This window comes from Natator depressus, chromosome 6, assembly GCF_965152275.1.
Source record: "Natator depressus isolate rNatDep1 chromosome 6, rNatDep2.hap1, whole genome shotgun sequence".
NCBI lineage: Eukaryota > Metazoa > Chordata > Testudines > Cheloniidae > Natator > Natator depressus.
Window position 1 is genome coordinate 114,495,818 of NC_134239.1, and position 10,722 is coordinate 114,506,539.

Consider the following 10,722-nt stretch of genomic DNA (forward strand, 5'->3'; position numbering starts at 1 on the left):
AAGAAACTCATTCTAAGATGAATAGATGGCAGCCCGAACAAGACAGTTGTCACCTACCATGCCACGCTGGAACCCATACAGGGTATCGAACTACAACCCATACTGAATGGGGTCTCCATCCTGAGAGAAATCTGTCTTGAACCCCCGCCTCTGGCCTTCAAAACAACCCCCCAACTCTCCATGCTCATCATCAGGAGCAAGCTCCCCACAGATCAGGACACATCAACTTAAAGCGGCACCAGACCCTGCCAGAACAACAGATGCAAAACCTGCAGACATATCTCCACTACTACCATGACCAACATTCCGTGCCCCCCGCCCCCTACCCCAACGCTCCTTTCAAGATCCATGGGTCCTACACATGCCTGTCACAACATGTGGTGGATCTCATCCAGTGCACTAAATGCCCCAACAACAACTGTGTGGGTGAAACCAGACAATCACTATGCTTTTGAATGAGCTCACCCGGGAAAATGATAAAAGACAAAAACACCATCTCACCTGTGGGCGAACACTTTTCACAAAGCGATCACTCTATATCTGACCTGTCAGCTCTCATCCTCAAGGGAAACCTGTACAACACTTTCAAAAGGTGAACCTGGGATCTTAAGTTCATAACTTTGCTAAACACTAAAAATCGTGGTCTTAAGACACTGGATTTATGGATTACAATACAGCGGACCCTAGCTAGAGCATGCATTGCTGGGCACGGATTTGCATATAGTGTGGTCGTGGCGATGGATCCCAAATTTAAATATTTAAAGTGGGATCCATGGTAACGCAGTCCATGCATTAACGCGGTACCGCACCTGGATCCCGAACCCCACATTCTAGCACGGGTCCGGTGTACTTTGTAACTCACTGTCAACCCCCCTAGCTGTCCCCCTCCCCCTTCCTTTCCTCTTTATGACTGGAGGGAAGTTAACAGGCCATTTCACCTTGAAATATGTGCTAACTACTTATGCTAAACAATTTGTTCAAATCTTGTATTTAGCAGTGACCCTTTGAGTTAGTTTCCCAGTCCTGAAGAAGAGCTCTGTGTCAGGTCGAAAGCTTGTCTCTCTTACCACCAGAAATTGGTCCAATAAAAGATACTACCTCACCCACCTTGTCACAAGGATAACTAGAAGCATTACCAGGATACACCTCTACCACATGCTAGGGACTATCCCTGAAAAAACAGGTCTGGAACCTTACTGTTAGGTAGGCTTAGATCATTGGTAAATGTCTGTAAATGTTAATTTTACCATACACAAAAACCAACAAAAAAAAATAATCCATAGACATTAATCCATTAGGATAGGTAAAGTTATATATGAAGCATTTTTTCCTAGTAGATGTGGAAGTGATTTTTTTTTTTTATTATGGGGTGGTGAAGGATGTACGGTAGTCTGACTGAGACTAAGGTACTTGCATCACAAAAATATTTCAATGACAGTGATGTGATGGCATCATTATAGTTAAGGTGGTGTCATGACTTCTCTTTAAATGTTGACCTAAGTCCCCTAAAATTGACATGCTTAGTTGGATTCCTCTGAAATTTGGTGTGCTTCGGGAGGATGCAGGGTAAGGTTAGTGATCCAAATTTAGGATCATTTGGCTATGGGTTGCAGCGATATAAGTCCCCAACGCCAAATAGCCATTTTCAAAAAAGTTTGCAGGTGTTTTTTGTGTGTGCAGTTACAGCTCAAACTTTTGATGTGATGTGAGTTAAAATGGTTTCAATCTGTTGAGTTTTATCCAAGGTAGTGCATGGCACCTACTAAATCTTTGAGGGACCCAAACTGAGAAATTAAGAACATATTCATTTCTTTACTTGCACAAATGTGCAGTCTGGAAAGATTACATCACACATGCATCAATAAAGAAAACATATGAGAGGGTTTCTATTCATCCACTTTATGCTTTCCTGGGTAGTCTGAGGGAATGTGCCAATGCCATTGCCCCAATGAACACTCCACCTCTGTTGTCTGTAGGGTGAACCTTCGTACACCTGTATAATTGAATAATGCATGTTGCTTGCTAGAAGTTGTTTCCTACAATATGTCAGGGTTCCCTCCCCACTCTGAACTCTAGGGTACAGATGTGGGGACCCGCATGAAAGACCCCCTAAGCTTATTTTTACCAGCTTAGGTTTAAAACTTCCCTAAGGTACAAACTTTGCCTTGTCCTTGAACAGTATGCTGCCACCACCAAGTGATTTAGACAAAGAACAGGGAAAGGACCACGTGGAGTCCTATTCTCCCAAAATATTCCCCCAAGCCCTCCACCCCCTTTCCTGGGGAAGGTTTGATAACAATATCCTCACCAATTGGTACAGGTGAACACAGACCCAAACCCTTGGATCTTAAGAACAATGAAAAATCAATCAGGTTCTTAAAAGAAGAATTTTATTTAAAGAAAAGGTAAAAGAATCACCTCTGTAAAATCAGGATGGTAAATACTTTACAGGGTAATCAGATTCAAAACACAGAGAATCCCTCTAGGCAAAACCTTAAGTTAAAAAAACACAAAAACAGGAATACACATTCCCTGCAGCACAGTGAATTTACAAGCCAAAACAAAGAAAACCTAACGCATTTTCTAGCTAGATTACTTACTAACTTTACAGGAGTTGGAGGGGTTGCATCCTTGATCTGTTCCCGGCAAAGGTATCACACAGACAGACAAAAGCCCTTTTCCTCCTCTCCAGATTTGAAAGTATCTTGTCCCCTCATTGGTCATTTTGGGTCAGGTGCCAGTGAGGTTACCTTAGCTTCTTAACCCTTTACAGGTGAAAGGATTTTGCCTCTGGCCAGGAGGGATTTTATAGCACTGTATACAGAAAGGTGGTTACCCTTCCCTTTATATTTATGACACAATACAAGATAGTTTATGGGGAGATTTACTTGTGAACATAGCAGAATAGTCAGCAGCCAGTCTAACCAAAATTTTTGTTATAGCAGATGTGGAGCAGCCAGAGACAGAGGACGTTGTGGGTGGGTGGAGTGACAGAGAAGATATACTGGGTCCGTCATAGAGGAGGCAAACTGACATTGAGGAGGGTCATAGCAAGATAGAACTCACATATATTGTGACCATCTTTAAGACGGCAACTAAGATCAAAACATTCAACAACTTGCTCGAAAAACTGGCCAGAATGACATGGAGTTCCAATGCCCAAACATTACGCACTTCATACTTGGCACTTTGTTACTCAGCAGCGGAGTACTGCAGTCCAGTATGGACTAACTGGTCTCACACAAGAACGATCAACTTAATTCCACCATACGTCTTATTTCAGGCACACTTAAATCTACTTGTCTTCCATGGTTATTGGTTCCCTGTGTTATACAGACAAAACTGCACAGGATCATTTCAGGGGACAAGACAAGATGTTATGTTTATTATAATAACACAATTTGATTTAAGACCAATAACTAATATCTAATACCTATGTACACACACACACACACACACCCACCCACCCCCACCCAAATGTTCTGCAGCTGCTGTAGAGTTACCAGTCCTGAATGTAGCTTGAGTTCGTGGCTTGGGTTCGTAGCTTGTGGCGGCTAACTGGCCAGGAAAGCCGAGCACAAGGAGGGGCTGGGTCTCTATTGGGCATCCACTGATGCCCTTCCATGTTGGCAGCAGAATGTTACCCTCCAAAGTCTTCCCTCTCACCTATCCTTTTTGTAGGCTTTAGTTTGAATCCGGAGTCTATATGTCTCACTGTGTCACGCTGCCTCTGGGTTCGGTGTGATTGATCACCCGTCAATTGCAGACATGACTTTCAGCCTAGGACCTGGCTTTGATGTTTCTTCAGTTGTACTTTTGTTCTTTTCTTTTTTAGGGTGGACTCTTCTTGCTTTGTCAGGGCTGTTGTCTGCATCTTCAGCCGTTGGTGTTTACACTTTATTTCATCAGGACAGGCTGGGGCTGGAGGTTGATTCCATTATCCATCCATACCTCATTCACACATCTAAACAAAACTAATAAGATTACAGCTAGGTTTTGTAAAAATGAAGGTTGCAGCAAGCTTTTACAAAATGGAGTGAGAATTTTAAAATGGAGTTTGGGACAAGTGAAAATGGAGTTTGAGTTACAATATGGACAAGTGTAAGGAATGGCAAACAGGGAACAGACGTTCCGATATAGACAAGTATAATAAATGACAAACAGGAGCAGAAGTTAAAATGTTGAAACAGTGCAAGTTTCAGCGATTTAAGCAGCAATTGGATTGAAAGTGAAACTCAATTAGCCAGTTATTGGGGTAACCGGTTTTATGAATGAATGTTGTTTCATTCATAGACCTTTGCTTATGAAGTTATATTAATAAAGTGAACAATTAAAAACAATTTCATTGATCAGTTCTACACCTGCAATATTGCTCCACCCACTGTTCACATGGAGTAAAACGTAGCAAACCTTGTGATGAAATTGCGCAATATGCCACATCCACCATTAACTAAAGACTTGTTTAATCCACCACATGGTCATCTGCCCTCATGGCACCTGCTGTGGATAAGTTTACTGGGTGAGGGATTTACAGTAGAGTATGCATGGCAAGCTTCATGGTCTGTCAAGAAAGCGACAAATTCTCTCTCGGACCCCACTCAATGTCAACCCAGGTTTGATTTACCATGAAGGCAGTGGAGCCTTCTTAACCAGTTTTATACCAGACATGGAATTTGTGCTGCAGCAGAATTTTGGTGGCATTTTAGAGACAGTCCATAGGTCAGTGTGGGCAGCCACAAACCATGACACACACAGTTGAGGACTGCAAAATGACTCAATTTCCTGGAGGTCTTTGTGCCTTGAACATTGTTGATAAGAACGCTGTGGCTTGGCCAGACCGGATTGCATATGCCAAATAATAATAGCCAGACTTGCTGTAAAGTGCTACATGGATTTTGGATGAGCAGTGTTCAGCAAAATACTCTCATATCTTCTAAAGTCTTGGCTCTAGAATGCTTATGATTTTATTTTATATGTAGCCATTTGCTTCCAAAAATTCTTGAATCTCTATGGCTTGTTAAATAAACTTATACTTGATTTCACGGTCAGCTTATCTAAGTCCTATGAGTAAGCAGAGCGCTGCTCTGAGGTAGAACTGATAAGCTGGGGTGTACAGTTGCGTTGGAAGTAGTAATTCTGAATACTGCGAGCATTCAGTGGACCAGGTGCTGGATACTACTAGGGAGATGCTCAGAGGACAAGGGTTGGACCTGTGCTCATCCTAACTTGGAGTGACAGTGGTGTCTGCAAGGCCTACAGAGGAGTGCTTGTGTTGGCCATGGCTGATGGAGTTGGGGAGCTGACCCCTAGCTGGCACAGTCTCCTCAAGCTAAAGGCAGATAGTAGTGAGGTGCCACACAACCCTGGGTACACCCAGAAAGCATCACACTTATTCCTGGTGTACATCTCCTACAATGTATAGAAGCAGATTTGGACCACATCAGAGATGTGTGTCCAAGACCTGTGATAGTCTTCTCTGATTTGGCTGAGCATCTGAATAACTGGTACAGCAGCACTTTGAAAGCTATTAATAACATAGGCGCTGACTTCCCTGCTTTCCCCTGGGTGCTCAACCCTGCCTCTGCCCCCGACCCTGCCTCCACTCCACCCCTTCCATGAGGCCCTGCCCTGCCCCCATTCCAACCCCTTCCCCAAAGTCCCCGCCGAACTCTGCCCCCTCCCTGCCCCTATTCCAACTCCCTGCCCAAATCTCCACTCTGGCCCTGCCTCTTCCCTGCCTCCTCCCCTGAGCGTACCACGTTCCTGCTCCTCCCCCTCCAGGAGCGTGCTAAAATGCCGCCAAACAGCTGTTTGGCAGTGGCCAGGTGGGGAACGTTGGGAGGTAGGCGGAGGAGCAGGGGACACAACGCGCTGGGCGGGGGGGAAAGAAGAAGGAGGAGGTAGGGTGGGAGGGAGCTTGGCTGCCAGTGGTTGCAGAGCACCTACTAATTTTTCCCTGTGAGTGCTCCAACCCCGGAGCACCCATGGAGTCGGTGCCTATAATTAATAAGCACTAGAAGAACATTAGTCAGGATATTGTTCTGTTCATGGCTGAGCAGAAAATGTGTACTATGTAATACTGTACTTATAGAAAGATTACAAGCACTGACACCTTCACTGTTTCTCAGAGTTGGGGTACATCTATTGGCTAAGGGTCAGATGATCTTTCTCTCAAACATAAAATTGACAGTATTTTGGAACAGAAGTAGGGTCTGATTCCACTCACTGGCCCTGCAACAAATTCCACCCTCCAAACATTCTGAAATATGATCAGGAAGACTATTCCACTGTAACATAGCTTTCCTTTGCTCCAGACTCTGCATGTGAGATGGGTTATGGGTGGGGAGGGAGGAATGGCAATAAAATGTTTGTGTACCAGGGAATGAAGACTTTAGGGAGTTGTGTTCCTTTCTTACTCTGGGGTGCTGGGTACCATTGTGGAGAGGGGGCCAAGATGGAGGCCTAGTGAATGGGTCAGGACTATGGCTGGGGACATGTGCCAAAGCAGGACTGGTGCTAATGCAGCCCAGCTGATGCTGTGGGAAGGAGGCTGGCTGGCTCTGTATGCTAAGGGTAGGATATGATATGTAGAACTATCTGAATAACTACTAACATTTTTTCCTTTTCCAAAAAACTGGGAAATTCAATGCAATAAACCTACATTTATGCAGAGTTAAGGTTGCTTGGTGGTACGTTGAGCCCTGTAGCAGAAAAGACAGTTACCTTTTCCATAACTGGTGTTCTTCAAGATGTGTTGCTCATGTCTATGCCACAATAGGTGTGTGTGTTCACCCTGTGCACCGGTGCTGGAAGTTTTTCCCCTAGCAGTACCCGTAGGGGGGAGCACCCCCCTGGAGTGGCGCCTGCCTGGCACAGTATAAGGGGAGCTGCACGCTCCCCCTACCCTCAGTTCCTTCTTGCCAGACAACTCCGACAGAGGGGAAGGAGGGTGGTATGTGGAATAGACATGAGCAACACATCTCGAAGAACACCAGTTATGAAAAAGGTCACTGTCTTTTCTTCTTTGAGTGATTGCTCATGTGTATTCCACAATAGGTGATTCCAAGCTATATCTGTGGGAGGAGTTCACAAGTTCTCAGGATGGAGGACAGGCCTGCCGAACCCGGCATCATCCCTGGCCTGGGAGACGATCGCATAGTGCGAGGTGAACGTGTGAACCGAAGACTCCGTGGTGGCCCTACAAATGTCCTGGATGGGGACATGGGCCATGAAGGCAGCTGACAAGGCCTGTGCCCGAGTCAAGTGTGCCCTCACAATGGGTGGCAGGGGGACACCCACCAGCTCATAGTGTCATACCAATAAAATAAAAACCAGCAGCATCTTATTAAACGGGAAAAGGCAAAATACCACATTTATTGTGAATACAGAAAGAACCATAGTAAGCAGTTAGTTATAGCTATAACATTCCATTCAATTTCATATTTATTCACACATTCATTCATACACACACACACACACACACACAGGTTCTGCAAGGTTATCATCATAGTTACCAGCCTTAGAGTTGCTCATGCCAAGCCACTGGCCAGGTGGCCTGGACATGAGGAGGGAGCAGGGCCTTGTAAGATGCTCATCTGTTGCTCCTGGAAGTTGGTTTGCAGAATCAAACCCCAAAGTTCTCACTTTCTAGAGTCCATTTTTATAGGAATTTCTTCTTACGCCAGTCTATGGGAATTGCTTCATCATGCTGTTGCTGAATCAATCAGCAGATGGCACATTCCCAACGGCTCCGTGCTGCCAGATGTTATCTTGTTCTTTGGTTCTCCTGTCCTTGAGGCTGTTGGGTGGATTCCAGTCTGCCCTTCGGGGGTCCTCTGGTTATTTCCACTTGACGCCTTCGTCAGCCGATGGACACTGAATTCTTAGGCTGGCACCTCCCTGATCATTCAGTTATTATCCACACCAAGCATCCATCCACATACATCCTCTCTCTCTATTTTAAACACAATTGTTAAAGTGAGATGAATACAACAAAAGAGCGGGGAGTCTCTGCGTGCTGTTTCTGTTGTTACAAAGTATTGCTTTGAGTCTCTCTCTGTGTGAGCAGTTGTTGTTACAAAGAATTGCTTTGAGAACACACTCTGTCTTAGAATGTACTAACACAATTAGCAGCTTGCAAGTTTCACACATAATGGGAGAGAAACAGTACCAAAAACCAAGAGACCTCTTAATTAGTAATACCCTGGAATTTAAACTATGGGGAATCAAACTCATTTGTGATTTTAATACAGAACTTCTTAAATATGATCCAACAATAGCAAGAGCGGATGCATGAAGTGATCCGATTGGAAAGCCGCTGAGTGGAAATCGGCTGGCCCTTGCACACTCGGCCGAGGCAACGAACAGTTGTGAGGACTTTGAACTGCTTGGTCCACTTGAGGTAGAAAGCCAGAGCCCATCGCACATCGAGCGTGTGGAGATGATGCTCCTCACTGGATGCGTGGGACTTGGGGCAGAGGACAGGTATACAAATGTCCTGACCCACGTGGTAAGTGGAGACCACCTTCGGGAGGAAAGCGGCTGTGGGCCGAGCTGGCCCTTATCTTTATGAAAAACCGTGTACGGCAGCTCGGAGGTCAGGGCCCTGAGCTCCGAGACTTGCCTGGCTGACGTGATTGAAACCAGGAAGGCCACCTTCTATGAGCGGTGAGACCAGGAGCACATGGCCAATGGTTCAAAACGGGGCCCTGTGAGACAAGCCAACACCAGGTTCAGGTCCCAGTGTGGGACAGGGGGTCTAGAATATGGGAAAAGACAGTCCAACCCCTTGAGGAACCGGCCAGTCATAGCATGGGAAAATACCATGTGCCCCAGCACCGGCGGATGGAAGGCCAATATGGCTGCCAGGTGCACCTTGACTGACGAAGGCGCCAGTCCCTGGGCTCTCAGGTGGAGGAGGCTGTCATAAACATACAGCTAAGGGTAGCATAAAATCCCTCCTTTACCTGTAAAGAGTTAAGAAGCTCAGATAACCTGGTTGGCACCTGACCAAAAGGACCAATAAGGGGAGAAGATACTTTCAAATCTGTGGGGGAAGGTTTTTGTTTTGTGTTTCTTTGTGTTCTCTCCAGAGACAAAGAGAAAGACCAAGCAAGTAATCTAGCTCCTACTGAATGATACATCTAAACTTACAGAAATAGTAAGTAATAGCAAGGAAATGCATTAGAGTATCTTTTGTTTTAGCTTGTGAATTTTCCTTGTGCTAAGAGGGAGGTTTATCCCTGTTTTTTGTAAATTTGAAGCTTTGCCTAGAGGGGAATCCTCTGTTTTAAATCTTATTACTCTGTAAAATTACCTTCCACCCTGATTTTACAGAGGTGTTTCTTTTACTTTTTTTTTTCTTTATAATAAAGTTCTGGGTGGTTTTTTTTAAGAATCTGATTGGTTTTTAGTGTCCTAAAAACCCCATGGTCTGGTCTGTGCTTACCTGGTTTACCTATTTGGTTGGTAGATTATTTTCAAGCCTCCTCAGGAAAGGGGGTGAAGGGGCTTGGAGGGATATTTTAGGGAAACAGGAACTCCAAGTGGTCCTTTTCCTGAATCTTTGTCTAACTCACTTGGTGGTAACAGCAGTACCCATCCTTGGACAAAGAAGGATTTATGCCTTGGGGAAGTTTTTAACCTAAGCTGGTGGAAATAAGCCTAGGGGGTCTTTCATGCAGGTCACCACATCTGTACCTCAGAGTGGTACCTGACGGGCTCAGACCCATTCTGGACCTGTGAGGTCTGAACCAGTACATGGTGAAACTCAAGTTCCTCATAGTTTCCCTGGCTTCCATCATCCCCTCCCTGGATCCCGGAGACTGGTATGCTGCCCTCATCCGCAGGATGCGTACTTCCACATCCACATATTCGAGGGGCACAGGCTCACTACCAATTCATGGTCCGTCCACTGCCCCCAGGATGTTTATGAAATGCATAACGGTGGTAGCGGCCTGTTAGAGAGCTTATTCCTTTACTCTCCCACTTCCCTGGTCCTTCTCGCATGAATAGAGAGCAACAATACCCGAAGTCCGAAGGTGCAAACAATTCGATGTTTATTGGGGTGAACTTCCAGCAAGCTTAAATACAAGTTCCTTTTTCCTTATTTTCGAATCCCAACTTACTTCCTGTTTGCCCCTAATTTATATAGTAATACTCTTAGCTATATCTTAATCAATCATTCTACTGAAATTTAACTAACCAATCCTAACATATTGTAACATGATTAGCTAACCAATTATATCCCACCACAATAATTAGATTACACCCAGCAAAATTAATTATACAGCAGACAGAAACAATCACAGAACCAGACAGAGATTATACAGACAAACAATAGCAAAGTGGGAACTATAATGACAAAACAATACAGAAGTGAGGATTTCACATCCCAGCTATTGATAAGTGAGTTCTTGCCAGACAGGATGCTATCAAACTAAGTTTCCTTTTACATTTTCTAGGCACTTCCCTTTCTCTGGAGGTGATAGGAATACAATCCTGTCCTGATAGTGCCTGACAGCCCAATAGCACCTTATTTCAATGTGACTAGTTTGGAATGTGAGGATGTATCTGTTCGCTTCCTAGCTTATGGCTGCCTCTGCTGCTTAGCCAAAGGCCTTAGCCTAAGAACAGGGCCTCAAACTGTCACAGTAAGAGAAGGCCCTTACACCAGCAGACAGTGATTTTGATTCTCTCTTTTATACCTCTAGAACTAGCCAA